This window comes from Scyliorhinus canicula, chromosome 21 (genome assembly GCF_902713615.1).
Source record: "Scyliorhinus canicula chromosome 21, sScyCan1.1, whole genome shotgun sequence".
NCBI lineage: Eukaryota > Metazoa > Chordata > Chondrichthyes > Carcharhiniformes > Scyliorhinidae > Scyliorhinus > Scyliorhinus canicula.
The window spans coordinates 13,860,675-13,874,112 of NC_052166.1; the positions used below are offsets into that span (position 1 = coordinate 13,860,675).

General features: G+C 45.2%; 1 protein-coding gene across 1 annotated transcript in view; it reads right to left on the bottom strand.

The window, feature by feature from the left end:
* Positions 1 to 7,217: 7,217 nt before the first annotated feature.
* LOC119955854 (protein AMBP-like) overlaps positions 7,218 to 13,438 on the bottom strand; it is a 59,128-nt gene continuing 52,907 nt past the window's right edge. Inside the window, exon 8 of the mRNA XM_038782493.1 lies at positions 7,218 to 7,443. The gene's annotated coding sequence lies outside the window, so the exon portion shown is untranslated. The remainder of the gene's footprint in view (positions 7,444 to 13,438) is intronic.

Sequence of the window (13,438 nt, forward strand, 5' to 3'; positions counted from 1 at the left end):
GGACTATTGGGCAGCATATAATGTAATTTGGTATTCCTCCCATAGGTAGAAACCATCTGAAGAAAATTCTTTGCATCAGCACCCATGTCAGTGCAGTTGTTGATCTGCTAAGAATTTATGCAGCATTTCGTCCATCACTGAGTGGTTCCTTTCACTGAGACTGTTGCTGAAGGACTTTCAGCAGCGTCATCCATGACCACAGTGTTCACCTTTTCATTCACATCTCTAAATTCATCAATAGCAAATGCCTCTCCATTATCTCAGAAACTTAGGGCAAAATTCTCCCAAAGGGAGACAAAGTGCCGACGCCGGAGTGAAAACCGGAGTGTTTCACTCCGGCGTCGGAGGCCACTCCTCGCCCCCTATTCTCCCACCCCCAGGGGGCCAGGAGCGGCGCCACGTCAATTTCACGTGCCGGGCCTTGGCGCAGCATCAAAGCGGCGCCCCGCAAATGATGCAGCCGACGGCGCTTAAATTACATCACCCGCACATGCGCAAGTGGTCACCGATCGCGGGCCAGACTGAGCACTCCCCTGGTGCTCGATCCTCCCCCCCCACAGGCCGCACACGCAGCGTTCGCGCGCTGTTCACACCGGCAGAGACCAGGTGTGGTTGGCGCCGGCGTGAACCGGTCGGATTGGGCAGGCCGCTCGGCCTATCCGGGCCGGAGAATCGCCGCTCGACCGTTAGAAAAGGCGAGCGACGATTCTCCGAGCGGCCTGTCGTAAAACTTGGCACGCCGTTTTGGGGGGGGGGGGAGAATCGCGTGCGGGTGCCAGGGCGGCTTGGCAGGAATTGCCCGGCACTCCCGCAATTCTCCCGCCCGGCGTGGGGGTCGGAGAATCGCGCCTCAAGTGTCAATCTAAGTCTGGGTCGACTTTAGCTCCAATCATCTTATTGTCCTTGCTATGTATCGCTGGAAAACCTAAATCTGGTTGTCCCCCAATAAAATGTAAAATTAAAATCTTTCTGTCATTGTCCCATATCTTTAGATCCATGACAACCATCTCATTGTAGTCACGTGCCAATGGAAAGCTGAAAATAGAATGTGGTGGTGTATTCCAATAGTTTATACATATTTCACATTTTGCGTTAATCGCATTGATGAACTTTGAATATTCCACATCAACCACACTTGATGTTTTAGCAGGATTCCTAATCCTTGACAAGAAGGATCTGTGTAGCTTAAAGAAAAAAAATTGTTTTTTTCCTCTGATTCTTATCACCTGATGCCATTAATACTTTTCTAACATTCCGGTGAGAAACATCAGGGGTGGGATTCTCCGTCCAATGACGCCAGAATCGCGAAGCACGATCGTGCAGAGAATGCCATGTGAGCAGAAAGTTGAGGCCACCAGCATGTGCCGCATGGAATACCATCCTCCAGAGCCTCAACAGCGGTGTGAGTGCATTCCACACACCGGGGTAGGCATGCAAATTGTACAGTAAACGCAATTGGCATATCATTCACGTCATGCCCCTGCATTCTCCGGCCCAACCATGATGCTCCGCCTCCGTCAGAAGGAATTACCGATGGTGAGGTTCACTTGTGATATGTAAAATCAGCATGGCTGCTGAGGGAGAGAAAGGAAGTAAGACATGCTCCCAAAGGTGCAGCCTTGAGCTGCATCTCCTGCCACTGGCCAGGGCTTTCGCCAGGGCCATGGAGAGTAGCGGGGTGTGGCCAGGGGATGGTCTGTGGGGTCGGGGTGACCCCCAGGGCGGGGTGTCCAGGCACAGACCACCATTGCCGCGGCCTGCAAGGCAGCCACATTGCAGCGCACCCCACTGACCATGATCCGTTGTTGTGCAGAACGCTACCGGACATATGAGTGCCCCAGAAGCCCATCCCCTTCTCCCACTCCCTCCCAGGCCTCTCATCCCTGAGGAGCCCACAGACTCCGTCCCATCCTGCTGGTGGGGCCCACCCAAGGGGATGCCCATAGTAGATCCCACGGGAGGGCGAGGGTCCGCAGAGCGTACTGCTGGCATGGGTAGCACCAGCCACCAGTACCCGTGCTGGCAGGGATGGATGCCGGAGTCAGAGGGCTCATCCCACTCCTCACAACAGCAGACTCTCACACCCCCACCCAGCACACCCTCTGCTTCAAGCCCAGTCCATCCCTCACACCCTTCTGACAGATGACCAAGGCAATTTGGAACGTTGGTGAACAGGTGTTTATTGTCCTATTTACAAGGATTGTACCCTATCCCCTATCGCTCACTTATGTGCTGCACACATGCCAACTTAACCGATGTGTGCCTTTCTGCCGTTACGGGCTCTAATGCTCCAACAAGGTGGGGTAGCACGGTAGCATGGTGGTTAACATAAATGCTTCACAGCTCCAGGGTCCCAGGTTCGGTTCCCGGCTGGGTCACTGTCTGTGCGGAGTCTGCACGTCCTCCCCGTGTGTGCGTGGGTTTCCTCCGGGCGCTCCGGTTTCCTCCCACAGTCCAAAGATGTGCGGGTTTGGTTGATTGGCCATGCTAAATTGCCCGTAGTGTCCTTAAAAGTAAGGTTAATGGGGAGGGTTGTTAGGTTATGGGTATAGGGTGGATACGTGGGTTTGAGTAGGGACAACATTGCTCGGCACAACATCGAGGGCCGAAAGGCCTGTTCTGTGCTGTACTGTTCTATGTTAAGGTGGTTTCACCAGGCAGTACATTCGGAATAGAAGCAGCCTACTGCGACTTCCACTCTGTGACCTGTGTCCCCTTTGCTGGCCTTCCTCTGGGTGTCATTGGTGGCATGTTGCCACCCTGTTCTAGCTGCCCATCAGATGCGCAGGGGACAAGCGGGCAGATTCAGGGGTGCCATGGTGTTCCGGCACCTTCCCTGCGGCAGTCACTGGCACAGGATCCATCACCCTGTCCTCTCTTGGGGTGCCCGATGGCCCCTAGGCTACTCCTTAGATCGGCGGTGCAGCCGGAGCGAGCTCCAGGCTTCGCGTCACCTGACACTGTCAGTCCTTGAGGACCGCTCTCGTATCGACAAGGGGTCTCCATGCTCGTGGTTGTAGGGGGTAGTGGGAGTGTGCCATATTTCCCGTAATGTGGAGATGCCGGCGTTGGACTGGGGTAAGTACAGTAAGAAGTCTTACAACACCAGGGTAAAGTCCAACAGGTTTGTTTCAAACACTAGCTTTCGGAGCACTGCTCCTTCCTCAGGTGAATGCAATAAAGGAAGGAGCAGTGCTCCAAAAGCTAGTGTTTGAAAAAGAACCTGTTGGACTTTACCCTGTGTTCACCCCAGTCCAATGCTGGCATCTCCACATCAAGTTTGTAGGAAGTACAGAAGGACACCAGCACGACCGATAATAACCCTACCTTTGGCCAGAGATTTTTACAACGTGCAGTTTAGGTGGATTGGCCATGATAAATTGCCCTTAGTGACCAAAAAGGTGAGGAGGGGTTATTGGGTTATGAAGATATGGTGGAAGTGAGAGCTTAAGTGGGTCGTTACAGACTCGATGGGCCGAATGGCCTCCTTCTGCACTGTATATTCTATGTTCTATTGTGGTCATGGACCTTAAGATCTGGAATAAAGCCAATAATATATTTGTTTTGCATTTTGTAGATTTAGCAACCAGATTTAGTCAATCAACGATTGTATGAAGTAAAGAAAAGAGAGTAATTCTGGATCAAATTGTGGAAAAATGGACAGGGACAGGAATGAAATGAAAATCGCTTATTGTCACGAGTAGGCTTCAATGAAGTTACTGTGAAAAGCTCCTAGTCGCCACATTCCGGCGCCTGTCCGGGGAGGCTGGTACGGGAATCGAACCGTGCTGCTGGCCTGCTTGGTCTGCTTTAAAAGGCAGCGATTTAGCCTTGTGAGCTAAACCAGCCAGAATGTGCCCACCGGCAAAATATTTTACAGACAATGGGGGAGAATTTGCTAATAATGACTTTGGGGATATGGGTGAAAACTTGAATATCACAGTTGTGAATACGGCTGCGGAAAGCCCATTTGGTAATGGTGTGTGTGAAAGAAACCATGTGGTAATAGATGACATGCTCCTGAAAATTTTGGCAAGTAGACCAAATTGCAAGCTAAATTCAGCTTTAGCATGGGCAATACATGCAAAGCATTCATGGCAGATGGTTGGGGGCTATAGACCCTATCAATTAGTGTTTGGCAGACATCGTAAAATTCCGTCCATTTTAGATGACCAGCGTCCAGCTTGGGAAGGGACTACAATTAGCTCTGCCTTTACTGAGCATTTAAATACATTACATAACAGTAGAAAAGCTTCTTTGGAAGCAAACGTCTCTGAAAGAATTCACAGAGCTTTAAGACATAATGTGCGGCCATCAAATGTACGGCCGTTTTTCAGCAAGGAGACATAGTATACTTTAAGAGAGACAATTGTAATGAATGGAAAGACCCAGGGAAGATCATAGGCATAGATGGCAAACAATTATTTTGCAACATGGCAATCAAACTGTTGGATACATTCATCAAAGATGATGGGTACAGATTACAAATTTTCAAATTTAGACAGAGCAGACAGACATAACGAGGAACCAGAGTCATCTGGAATGTATGTGTTACAGAACTATGAGGACCAGTTAACTGATATAGACAGGGTTTCTGTAGAGGAACACAACACTGCTGATGAATTAGAACACGCCATTTTTCTAAAAGGACAACTGCCAACTGTTGGTACAAAAGTGACATACTTGCCTGAAGGGTCTAGTCAGTGGAAGGATGCAACTGTTATTAGGAGAGCAGGGAAGGCCACTGGAAAGTATAAACATTGGTTGAATGTACATCATTCAGGGGAAGGAGTCAAGACAATGGATTGGGAACACAAAGTTCAAAAATGGAGGGCACAGAAACGCAGTACCAGTACAGATAGTACATCGGATAGTGAGCAGGTCCACAGGAAAATGTCGAGAACTTTTGAAAGGACATCTCACAGCAGAAGGGAAAGATCAAGCAGTAGCAGTACAGAACGATATACCAGGCGGGAGGGGGGACGGAGTTTATCAAGGTCTTGGAACATGAGTAAGACTACGAATACTATTAGGAGTAGAAGCCCACATGTGTGAGATTTTGGTGGCTTCCAATAAATTAGATGAGAAAGTTATCAAAGGTGCCAAACAGCAAGAATTGCATAGTTGGAGTGAATTTGGGGTATCCACGGAGGTACCGGATAGGGGACAGAGAGCTCTATCCCACAGATGGATTTGCATGGAAAAGGTTCTTCCGGATGGAACTTATAAGGCAAAGGCCAGGCTTGTGGCAAGGGGATTTGAAGAAAACTTAAAAGATCAGGATTTAAGGGTAGATTTACCTATGGCAGGACAGGTTATTTTAAAGATCTTCTTGGCACTATTAGCCACAAAGGCATGGGAATGCAAATCTATAGACATAAAAGCTGCCTTTTTGCAGGGGCATCAGCTCCAGAGAGACATTTTTCTCCATCCTCCTAAAGAGACAGCTAACACAGAAGGAGTACTCTGGAAGTTGAACAAATGATTGAATGATGTGTCTAGAGTCGGTAAGGTCAGTTAGGCTGTTGCCAGTTGAAAGCATATCCGGCACTATAAAGGAAATCTTTCTGGCATCTTTATGATACATATCAATGATTGTTTTGGGGTGGGACTAGTGATTTTGAAGCTATTGTAATCTCTGGTTTGAGGAAAGAATTCAGGGTGGAAGTCAGATTTCTGGTGCATTTAAATATTGGACGGGAAATCGGACAGACTAAGTTAGGGGCAACTTTACGTCAGCAATCTTATTTGGAAAGCATCAGCCCAATAGCAATTAGCCGTGGCCGTGTTTCACAAGAAGACGCAATGGTTTCAAAGATGGAAAAAGAGCAACTGCGAAGTTTAATTGGGCAACTGAATTGGTTAGGGAGACAGACATGACCAGATGTGAGTTTTGATGTCTTAGAGTGGAGTACAAACATGAATGATCCCAAAGTGGAAGACATAATAAGTGCAAATAAAACGTTGGTCAAACTAAAAATGCAGGAGTGGCTTTTGAGGTTCCAGGTTTTAGGTGACCGTCAGCACTTGAAATGCATAGTTTATAGCGATGCGTCCTAGGCAAATTTATGTGATGGGGTTTCAAGTGCAGGAGGTTTTATAATTTTCCTTTTGGGGAACAATGGTAAATGTTGCCCACTTGTGTGGGAAACAAAGAAAATAAGGAGAGTGGTCAAAAGCACTTTGGCTGCTGAGACATTAAGCCTTGTAGAGGCGGTGGATATGGCCGTTTATATATCTCAGATATTAACAGAAATTTTGGGATGAGGGGAATTGGGTAATATACCTATTGACTGTCACATTGACAATAAATCCCTGTGTGAAAATGTGCACTCTACAAAAAGTGTCAATGAAAAATGGTTGAGGATCGGCATCGCAAGTCTGAAGCAGATGTTGGACAGAGGGGAGATAGCAAAAATTAAATTGGTCAACAGTAGCTATCAATTGTCACTGTTTTACAAAAAAGGGGGCTAGCTCACAGAAATTTTGGGATATTTTAATGAAGGATGCCTCTTTCCGTGACTGTTTTTTTTTCAAAAAAAAAGAAAAAAAGGGGGGGGGGGGGGGGAATTGCGTGTGTGTTTTTGCATTTCTTGTAATTTTCTTTTCACCTAATTATTTTTTTTTCTCCAAGGAAGGGGAGACTGTTAAGTAATGGGTTGAGAGACATTCCAATTAGTTGTCTCATTTAAGTATCCAATAATTGACACTGATATGTAAAGAGACTTCAGGTGGCCTTTGTGTCAGATGATGCGAAGATATAGTTTTGTGCAGAGTCTGTTAAAGGGAAATGAAGGTGTTTGTAAAAGGAGCACTACCTTTGACTCTTTATACAACAGCAGCTAAACGTCTAACATGAGATTGCGTAGCTCTGTCAATTGCATTGCCAATTCTGCTCTTCAGCGTGCGTGTCATTCTGTATTACTGCCGCACCACACTGGTGCCTCATTTTTTGAAACACTTGGTGCTGCAGCTGGCATGCTCTCCTACATTCCTCACTGAACCAGGATTGGGTCCCTGGTTTGATGGTAATGGTACAGTGAGGAACTTTCCTAGTCATGAGGTTACAGATTGCGGTGGAATACAATTCTGCTTCTGTCAATGACTTAGCTTTGAGTTGCTGGATCTGCTTTCAATCTGTCCCATTTAGCACAGGGATACTACCACACAACATTTCACACTTAACAATCCACATTCTGGACACTCGAGGCAAATGATTGATTTGATTATATTGTTTTATTGGGCAATATGTTTGAAAGTATCATCACAATATCGAGCCTGAATTGGTGTAAACTTCCTCCCTCTGTCTTTAGGATCAGGCCCACACAGCGTGTCTGATGGATCGTGTTAAATCATCACTTTAATGACCATTGTTACTCTCAATTTTCTCTTCTTTTATTTCCAGCTACACTTTCTTTGGAACAGCCAGAAGCTCATCGTCACCTGGAAAAGAGAGTAGGAACATTTAGCTCAGAGTCAGTTACAGGTGTCATGCGAGTGTCCCCTTAAGAATGTTTGTATTATAGCTTCAGTGATGTCATTGTGTGGGTGGAGCTGGGCTTTGGTTCTGGCTTTTACTTTTGTTTTGAGCTGGAAGCTGGCTGTGGCTCTGAGTTGTACTTTCGGTGTACGCTGGATTCAGAAAAAGAAAGCATCTCTCTCTCTCTCTCTCTCTCTCTCTCTCTCTCTGTATGTTAAAAGGTGTCCGGATTACTTGATAATTTAAAAGTGATAACTGTTTTCTGCAAATAATTCAAACCTACTGTTTTGTTGAAAGGGTTTTCCTGTTATTTTGGATGTTATCAAGTTGAAACAGCAGCAAGGGAAATTATTCATGGTTATTTAAGAGAGAGAGAGAGAGAGAACTGTAGTTGTGTAGTGAATTTATGTTTGTAGAAAGGCTTTCTGCGTGTATTTATAAATTTGTACAATAAACTTTGTTTTGTTTAAAAGTGTTTAAGGCCTCTGGTTGAATAACACCTGAAAGGTAGGCCCTTATGCTCCTCATAACCAAAATTAATAAACAGTTGTGGGTCAGGTGAACTCCATGATATACTTTGGAGTTTCCAAAACCTGGTCCATAACAAATATTGGAGGCTCATCCAGGATAAAAGTCTATCTTTCGTGATTGGGTTGGTTTAGTGAATTTAAAGATAGTGAGGGGAGAGCATATTTGTGTTTGATTTTCAGGTGTGATATTCCAGATTAAGTAGGGAGTGTGTTGTGGACAATGGCTCTTTCAGAGGCTCAGAAGTTTTTGTGGGTGGAGAAGATCACACGCAGTATCTTACAAAAAAGAGACTTAAAAATGGCTTTTGGATTTAGCAAAAACATTGCAGTTAACATTATCTGACAACATACGAAAATAAGTGGTAATTGTGGCAGTAGCTGAGCATTTTAAATTGCCTGAGACACAGTCAGAATCATTAGAAATGGCAAGAATTCGATTACAGATCAAGCAGCATGAACATGAAAAAGAATTAAAGCACAGAATAGCCACGAAACATGACAGTCAGTTAAAATTGGAGGATGTAAAGAGAAACGTACAGTCTGAGGACAGTGAGGAGGATAGTAAGCATGAGCATCATAGTTGAAGGTTTGGTGGGGATCTATTGAAATATGTCCAAGCATTGCCAAGGTTTGATGAGAAGGTGGTAGAAGCCTTTTTCATTTAATTTGAGAAGGTAGCTAAACAATTGAAATGGCCACAGGACATGTGGGTATTACTGATTCAAACAAGATTGGTTGGTTGAGCTAGTGAAGTGTTTGCATCACTGTCAGAGCAGGTATCTGGGGCGCTATTGTCCCCTAGCCAGCGGGGCGGGGGATCCTGGCGTACCAGAGTGGCGCCAACCACTCCGGCGTCGGGCCTCCCGAGAGGTGCGGAAATCTCTGCACCTTTAGGTGCTTGGCCTGCGCTGGAGGGGTTGACGCCCCGCCAACCAGCGCGAGCAGCCTTTGGCTCCCCGCCCGCCGCCGTGAACGGTCTTTCCGCCCCGCCAGCCGTCGCAAACGGCTGGCCGAAAGGCCTTCGCAGGCCGGCATGAGGCTGCGCATGCGCCGGAGCGTCAGCGGCCACTGATGTCATCCCGGCGCATGCACGGCTGGGGGGTCTCTTCCGCATCTGCCATGGTGGAGGCCGTGGCGGCGGCGGAAGAAAAAGAGTGCCCCCACGGCAGTGGCCCGCCCACCGATTGGTGGGCCCCGATCACAGGCCAGGCCACCGTGGCAGCTCCCCCCGGGGTCCGATCGCCATAACTCAGTAACCCGACCCAACACTAAGGGCAGTTTTGGACACTAAGGGCAATTTATCATGGCCAATCCACCTAACCTGCACGTCTTTGGACTGTGGGAGGAAACCGGAGCACACGGAGGAAACCCACGCACACACGGGGAGGATGTGCAGACTCCGCACAGACAGTGACCCAAGCCGGAATCGAACCTGGGACCCTGGAGCTGTGAAGCGATTGTGCTATCCACAATGCTACCGTGCTGTAAAGAGTAGTGGTGGAAGGGAGTGTCTCAAAATGGAGAAAGGTGACTATTGGTTTGTGATATACCTCTGGATGAAGGTATACGTGGTCTGATGAGCAAGTTTGCAGATGGTACTAAGATTGGTGGAGTTGCAGATAGCGAGGAGGACTGTCAGAGAATACAGCAAAATGTAGATAGATTGGAGAGTTGCACAGAGAAATGGCAGATGGCATTCAATCCAGGCAAATGCGAGGTGATGCATTTTGGAAGATCTAATTCAAGAGCGGACGATATGGTCAATGGAAGAGTCCTGGGGAAAGTTGATGTACAGAGAGATCTGGGAGTTCAGGTCCATTGTACCCTGAAGGTGGCAACGCAGGTTGATAGAGTGGTCAAGAAGGCATACAGCATGCTTTCCTTCATCGGACGGGGTATTGAGTACAAGAGTCAGCAGGTCATGTAACAGTTGTATAGGACTTTTGTTAGGCCATATTTCCAAGAGTGGGGGTGTCAATTACAAGGGGTCACAATTTCAAGGTGAGAGGGGGAAAGTTTAAGGGAGATGTGCATGGAAAGTTTTTTATGCAGTGGGTGGTGGGTGCCTGGAACGCTTTGCCAGCGGAGGTGGTAGAGACGGGCACGATAGCATAATTTAAAATGCATCTGGACAGATATATGAACAGGTGGGGAACAGGGAGAAGTAGATCCTTGGAAAATAGGCAACAGGTTTAGATAAAGGATCTGGATCGGCGCAGGCTGGGAGGGCCGAAGGGCCTGTTCCTGTGCTGTAATTTTCTTTGTTCTTTTTTCTTGTATTTCTGCTGCACTCCTCATACCACAATCTATTAAAAGTTGTGCACCAGGTGAACTCCATGATACACTTTGCGGTTCTCTAAATCCTGGCCCATAATAAATTGGGGGCTCAAGGGGGATAAAAGTCTGTCTATTGGATCGGCTTAGTGAACTTAAAGACAGTGAGGGGTGAGCATATAGTAGTTGCTTTTCAGGTGCGGTATTTTAGTTTAAGTAGGGAGTGTGTTGTGGTCAATGTCTCTTTCAGTGGCTCTGAGGCTTTTGGGGGTGGTGACGGTTCACGCAGTACCTTACGGACAGTGACTAAAAGCAGACTGTTAGATTTGGCAAAAACATTGCAGTTAACATTACTTGACAAAATGCGAAAATATGAGATAATTATGGTGGAGGCTGAGCATTTAAAGTTGCCTGAGATACAGTTTGACTAATTGGAAATGGCAAAAATTCAGTTACAAATTAAACAAATGGAACATGAAAAAGAATTAAAGCAGCTTGAATACGAAAGAGATAGAGAGGAAAAAGAAAGAGAAAGGGAGATACCGATCAGGGGAAAAGATAAAGAGAGAGTTTGAACTTCAGAAAATAGCCATGAAACATGACAGGCAGTTAAAATTGGCAGATGTAAAGGGAAACGCACAGTTGGATGATAGTGATGAGGATAGCGAGACAGAGCATCATAGTCAAAGGCTTGGTGGGAATCTATTTAAATATGTCCAAGCACTGCCAAGGTTTGATGAGAAGGAGGAAGAAGCCTTTTCCATTTCACTTGAGAAGGTAGCTAAACAAATGAAATGGCCACAGGACATGTGGTTATTACTGATTCAAACAAAGCTGGTTGGTAGTGCTAGTGAAGTGTTTGAAGCCTACAGACAAAGGTTTAGAAATTTAAGGAAAAAATTTGGTCAAACATACATGGAGTTTGAAAGGATCAAACAGAGTAATTTTGATAGGTGGATAAGGGCTTTGAAAATAGACCAAACGTATGAAGCTCCCAGAGAAAGTATACTTTTGGAGGAGTTTAAAAGTTCAATTCCTGATGTAGTGAGAACTCATGTGGAAGAGCAAAGGATTAAAACTGCGAGGTTAGCAGCAGAAATGGCAGATGATTATGAATTAGTTCATAAATCAATGTTTGGTTTCCAACATCAGTTTCAGTCTCTGAGGGATGGAAACTGGGGACATGAGAAATATCAAGTGGTAACGGTAAAGGTGATCTGATGGGAGATAATAAGGAGAGTGTACCTCAGATTAAAAATGAAATCCAGGAGGGTGGAATAGAAATGAAATGTTTCAAATGTTTTCTCTATAATAAACTAGGCCATGTAAAGTCACAGTGTTGGTGGTTGAAGAAAAGCACTGGGAAGGCTGATATGGTAAAACAGGACAGGACAGTGGGGCTTGTTAAAGTGGTAAAGGAAAGCCCAAGTGAAGCGAAGGAGGTACAAAAGATTGTACAGCCTGATCAAGAGGTGATTGAAAAGAAGGTGCCAGATCTCTTTCAAGAATTTACTTGTGTGGGTAAACTTTACTCATGTGTATCAGGAGGAGGAGGTAAAGACGTCACAATTTTAAGAGATACGGGAGCTTGTCAGTCTTTCATGGTAAGAGATGAGGAGTTATGTAGTTTGGGAAGAATATTACCAGAAAAGGTGGTAATATGTGGAATTCAGGGTGAGAAGAGTAGTGTTCCATTATATAAGGTAAGTTTGGAAAGTCCAGTGAAGTGTGGTGAAGTGGTAGTAGGAGTAATAGAGAAACTAGTTTGTCCACTTGTCCAGGAATACAGTTTATCTTGGGTAATGATATATCTAGATCGCAGGTGGGTGATGCCTACTGTGGTTGATAAGCCAGTGGAAAATCAGACAACTGAAGCGTTGAAGGGCGAATATCCTGGGAATTTTCCAGATTGTGTACTAACAAGGTCGCAAAGTCACAGGTTAAGACAAGAGTGACGATGAAGTTGATGTGCAATTATCAGAAACGATTTTTGATGAGAAGGTTGAAAAAGAACAAGAACAGCTGGAGGATGAGGCGGATATTTTTAGTTCTGGAAAATCAGCGGAGTTTCAACAGGCATTTGACTGCCTGAAAGCTGTGATAACTAATACTTCTGTGTTGGAGAATTACAAGGGCCTCTGTGATCCGATTGAACTAAAGCATCTTACTTTTAAAGAAAACTGCTGAGATGTAGAGAAATGGACAGATCGGGCAGAGATCTTGTTCAAAGAGACTGTCAATCGAGAAGGATTCCAGTTGGAGGAAAAAGAAAAAATGGATTATATTGTTGTACCTGTTTGCGTGTGTTGTTTTTTGTTTAAACAGAAAAGAATATTTACTGTGTGCATTTCTTAAAGGATAGTGAAAAGGTGAAAAATGAAACCATCTTGAAGTTGATGGTTTACTTTTTTTCTTGGGGGGAGGTGTCATGTGAGAGTACCTTTAAGAAATGGGTGTTTATTACTACAGTGATGTCAGAGAATGGGTGGAGCTGAGCTGTCTGTCAACTTTTTACTTTCGTTTTAGGCTATTTGCTGCAGGGTGTGTTTTAGTTTCATGTTCAGAGCTGGATAGCTGCAGTCACAGCCAGAAGGGATATTAGTCTCTCTCTCTCTGTAATCTAAAAACTGTAAATCAATCCTTTGGTGATTTAAAACTAATAACTGCTCTCAGTTCTGACTTTAACCTGAATATAAACCTAATGTGCTTCTGTTAAAAGTTATTTTTTAAGTCTCATGGATGTTAAAAGGAAAGCTTAAAGGAGTATTTAGTGTTGTATTCTTTGGGGGTTGTATTAGAATTAATGATTGCTAAGATATGCACTGTATGTTTTAAAAAGGTTAACTTAAGTTCATAGGATAAACATTGTTTTTCTTTAAAAAATACTTCTCCATTTCTGCTGTACCACACCTGTAGAGTGGGCCGTGTGCCCCCCATACCACAATCTATTAAACGGTGTGGGTCAGGTGAACGTCATGATATACTTTGGGGTTCCCTAAACACTGGCCCGTAACATAAGAACACCAGATAGAAGGAAAACTCACTGAGTATGTCATGTGAATATGCTTAGAAGGTACTTTGAAAGGGAGCAACATAGGCTAGTGCCACAGTGTAACAAAACGTGAAACATCGATCAGTTTCTGTCCTTCCCTTT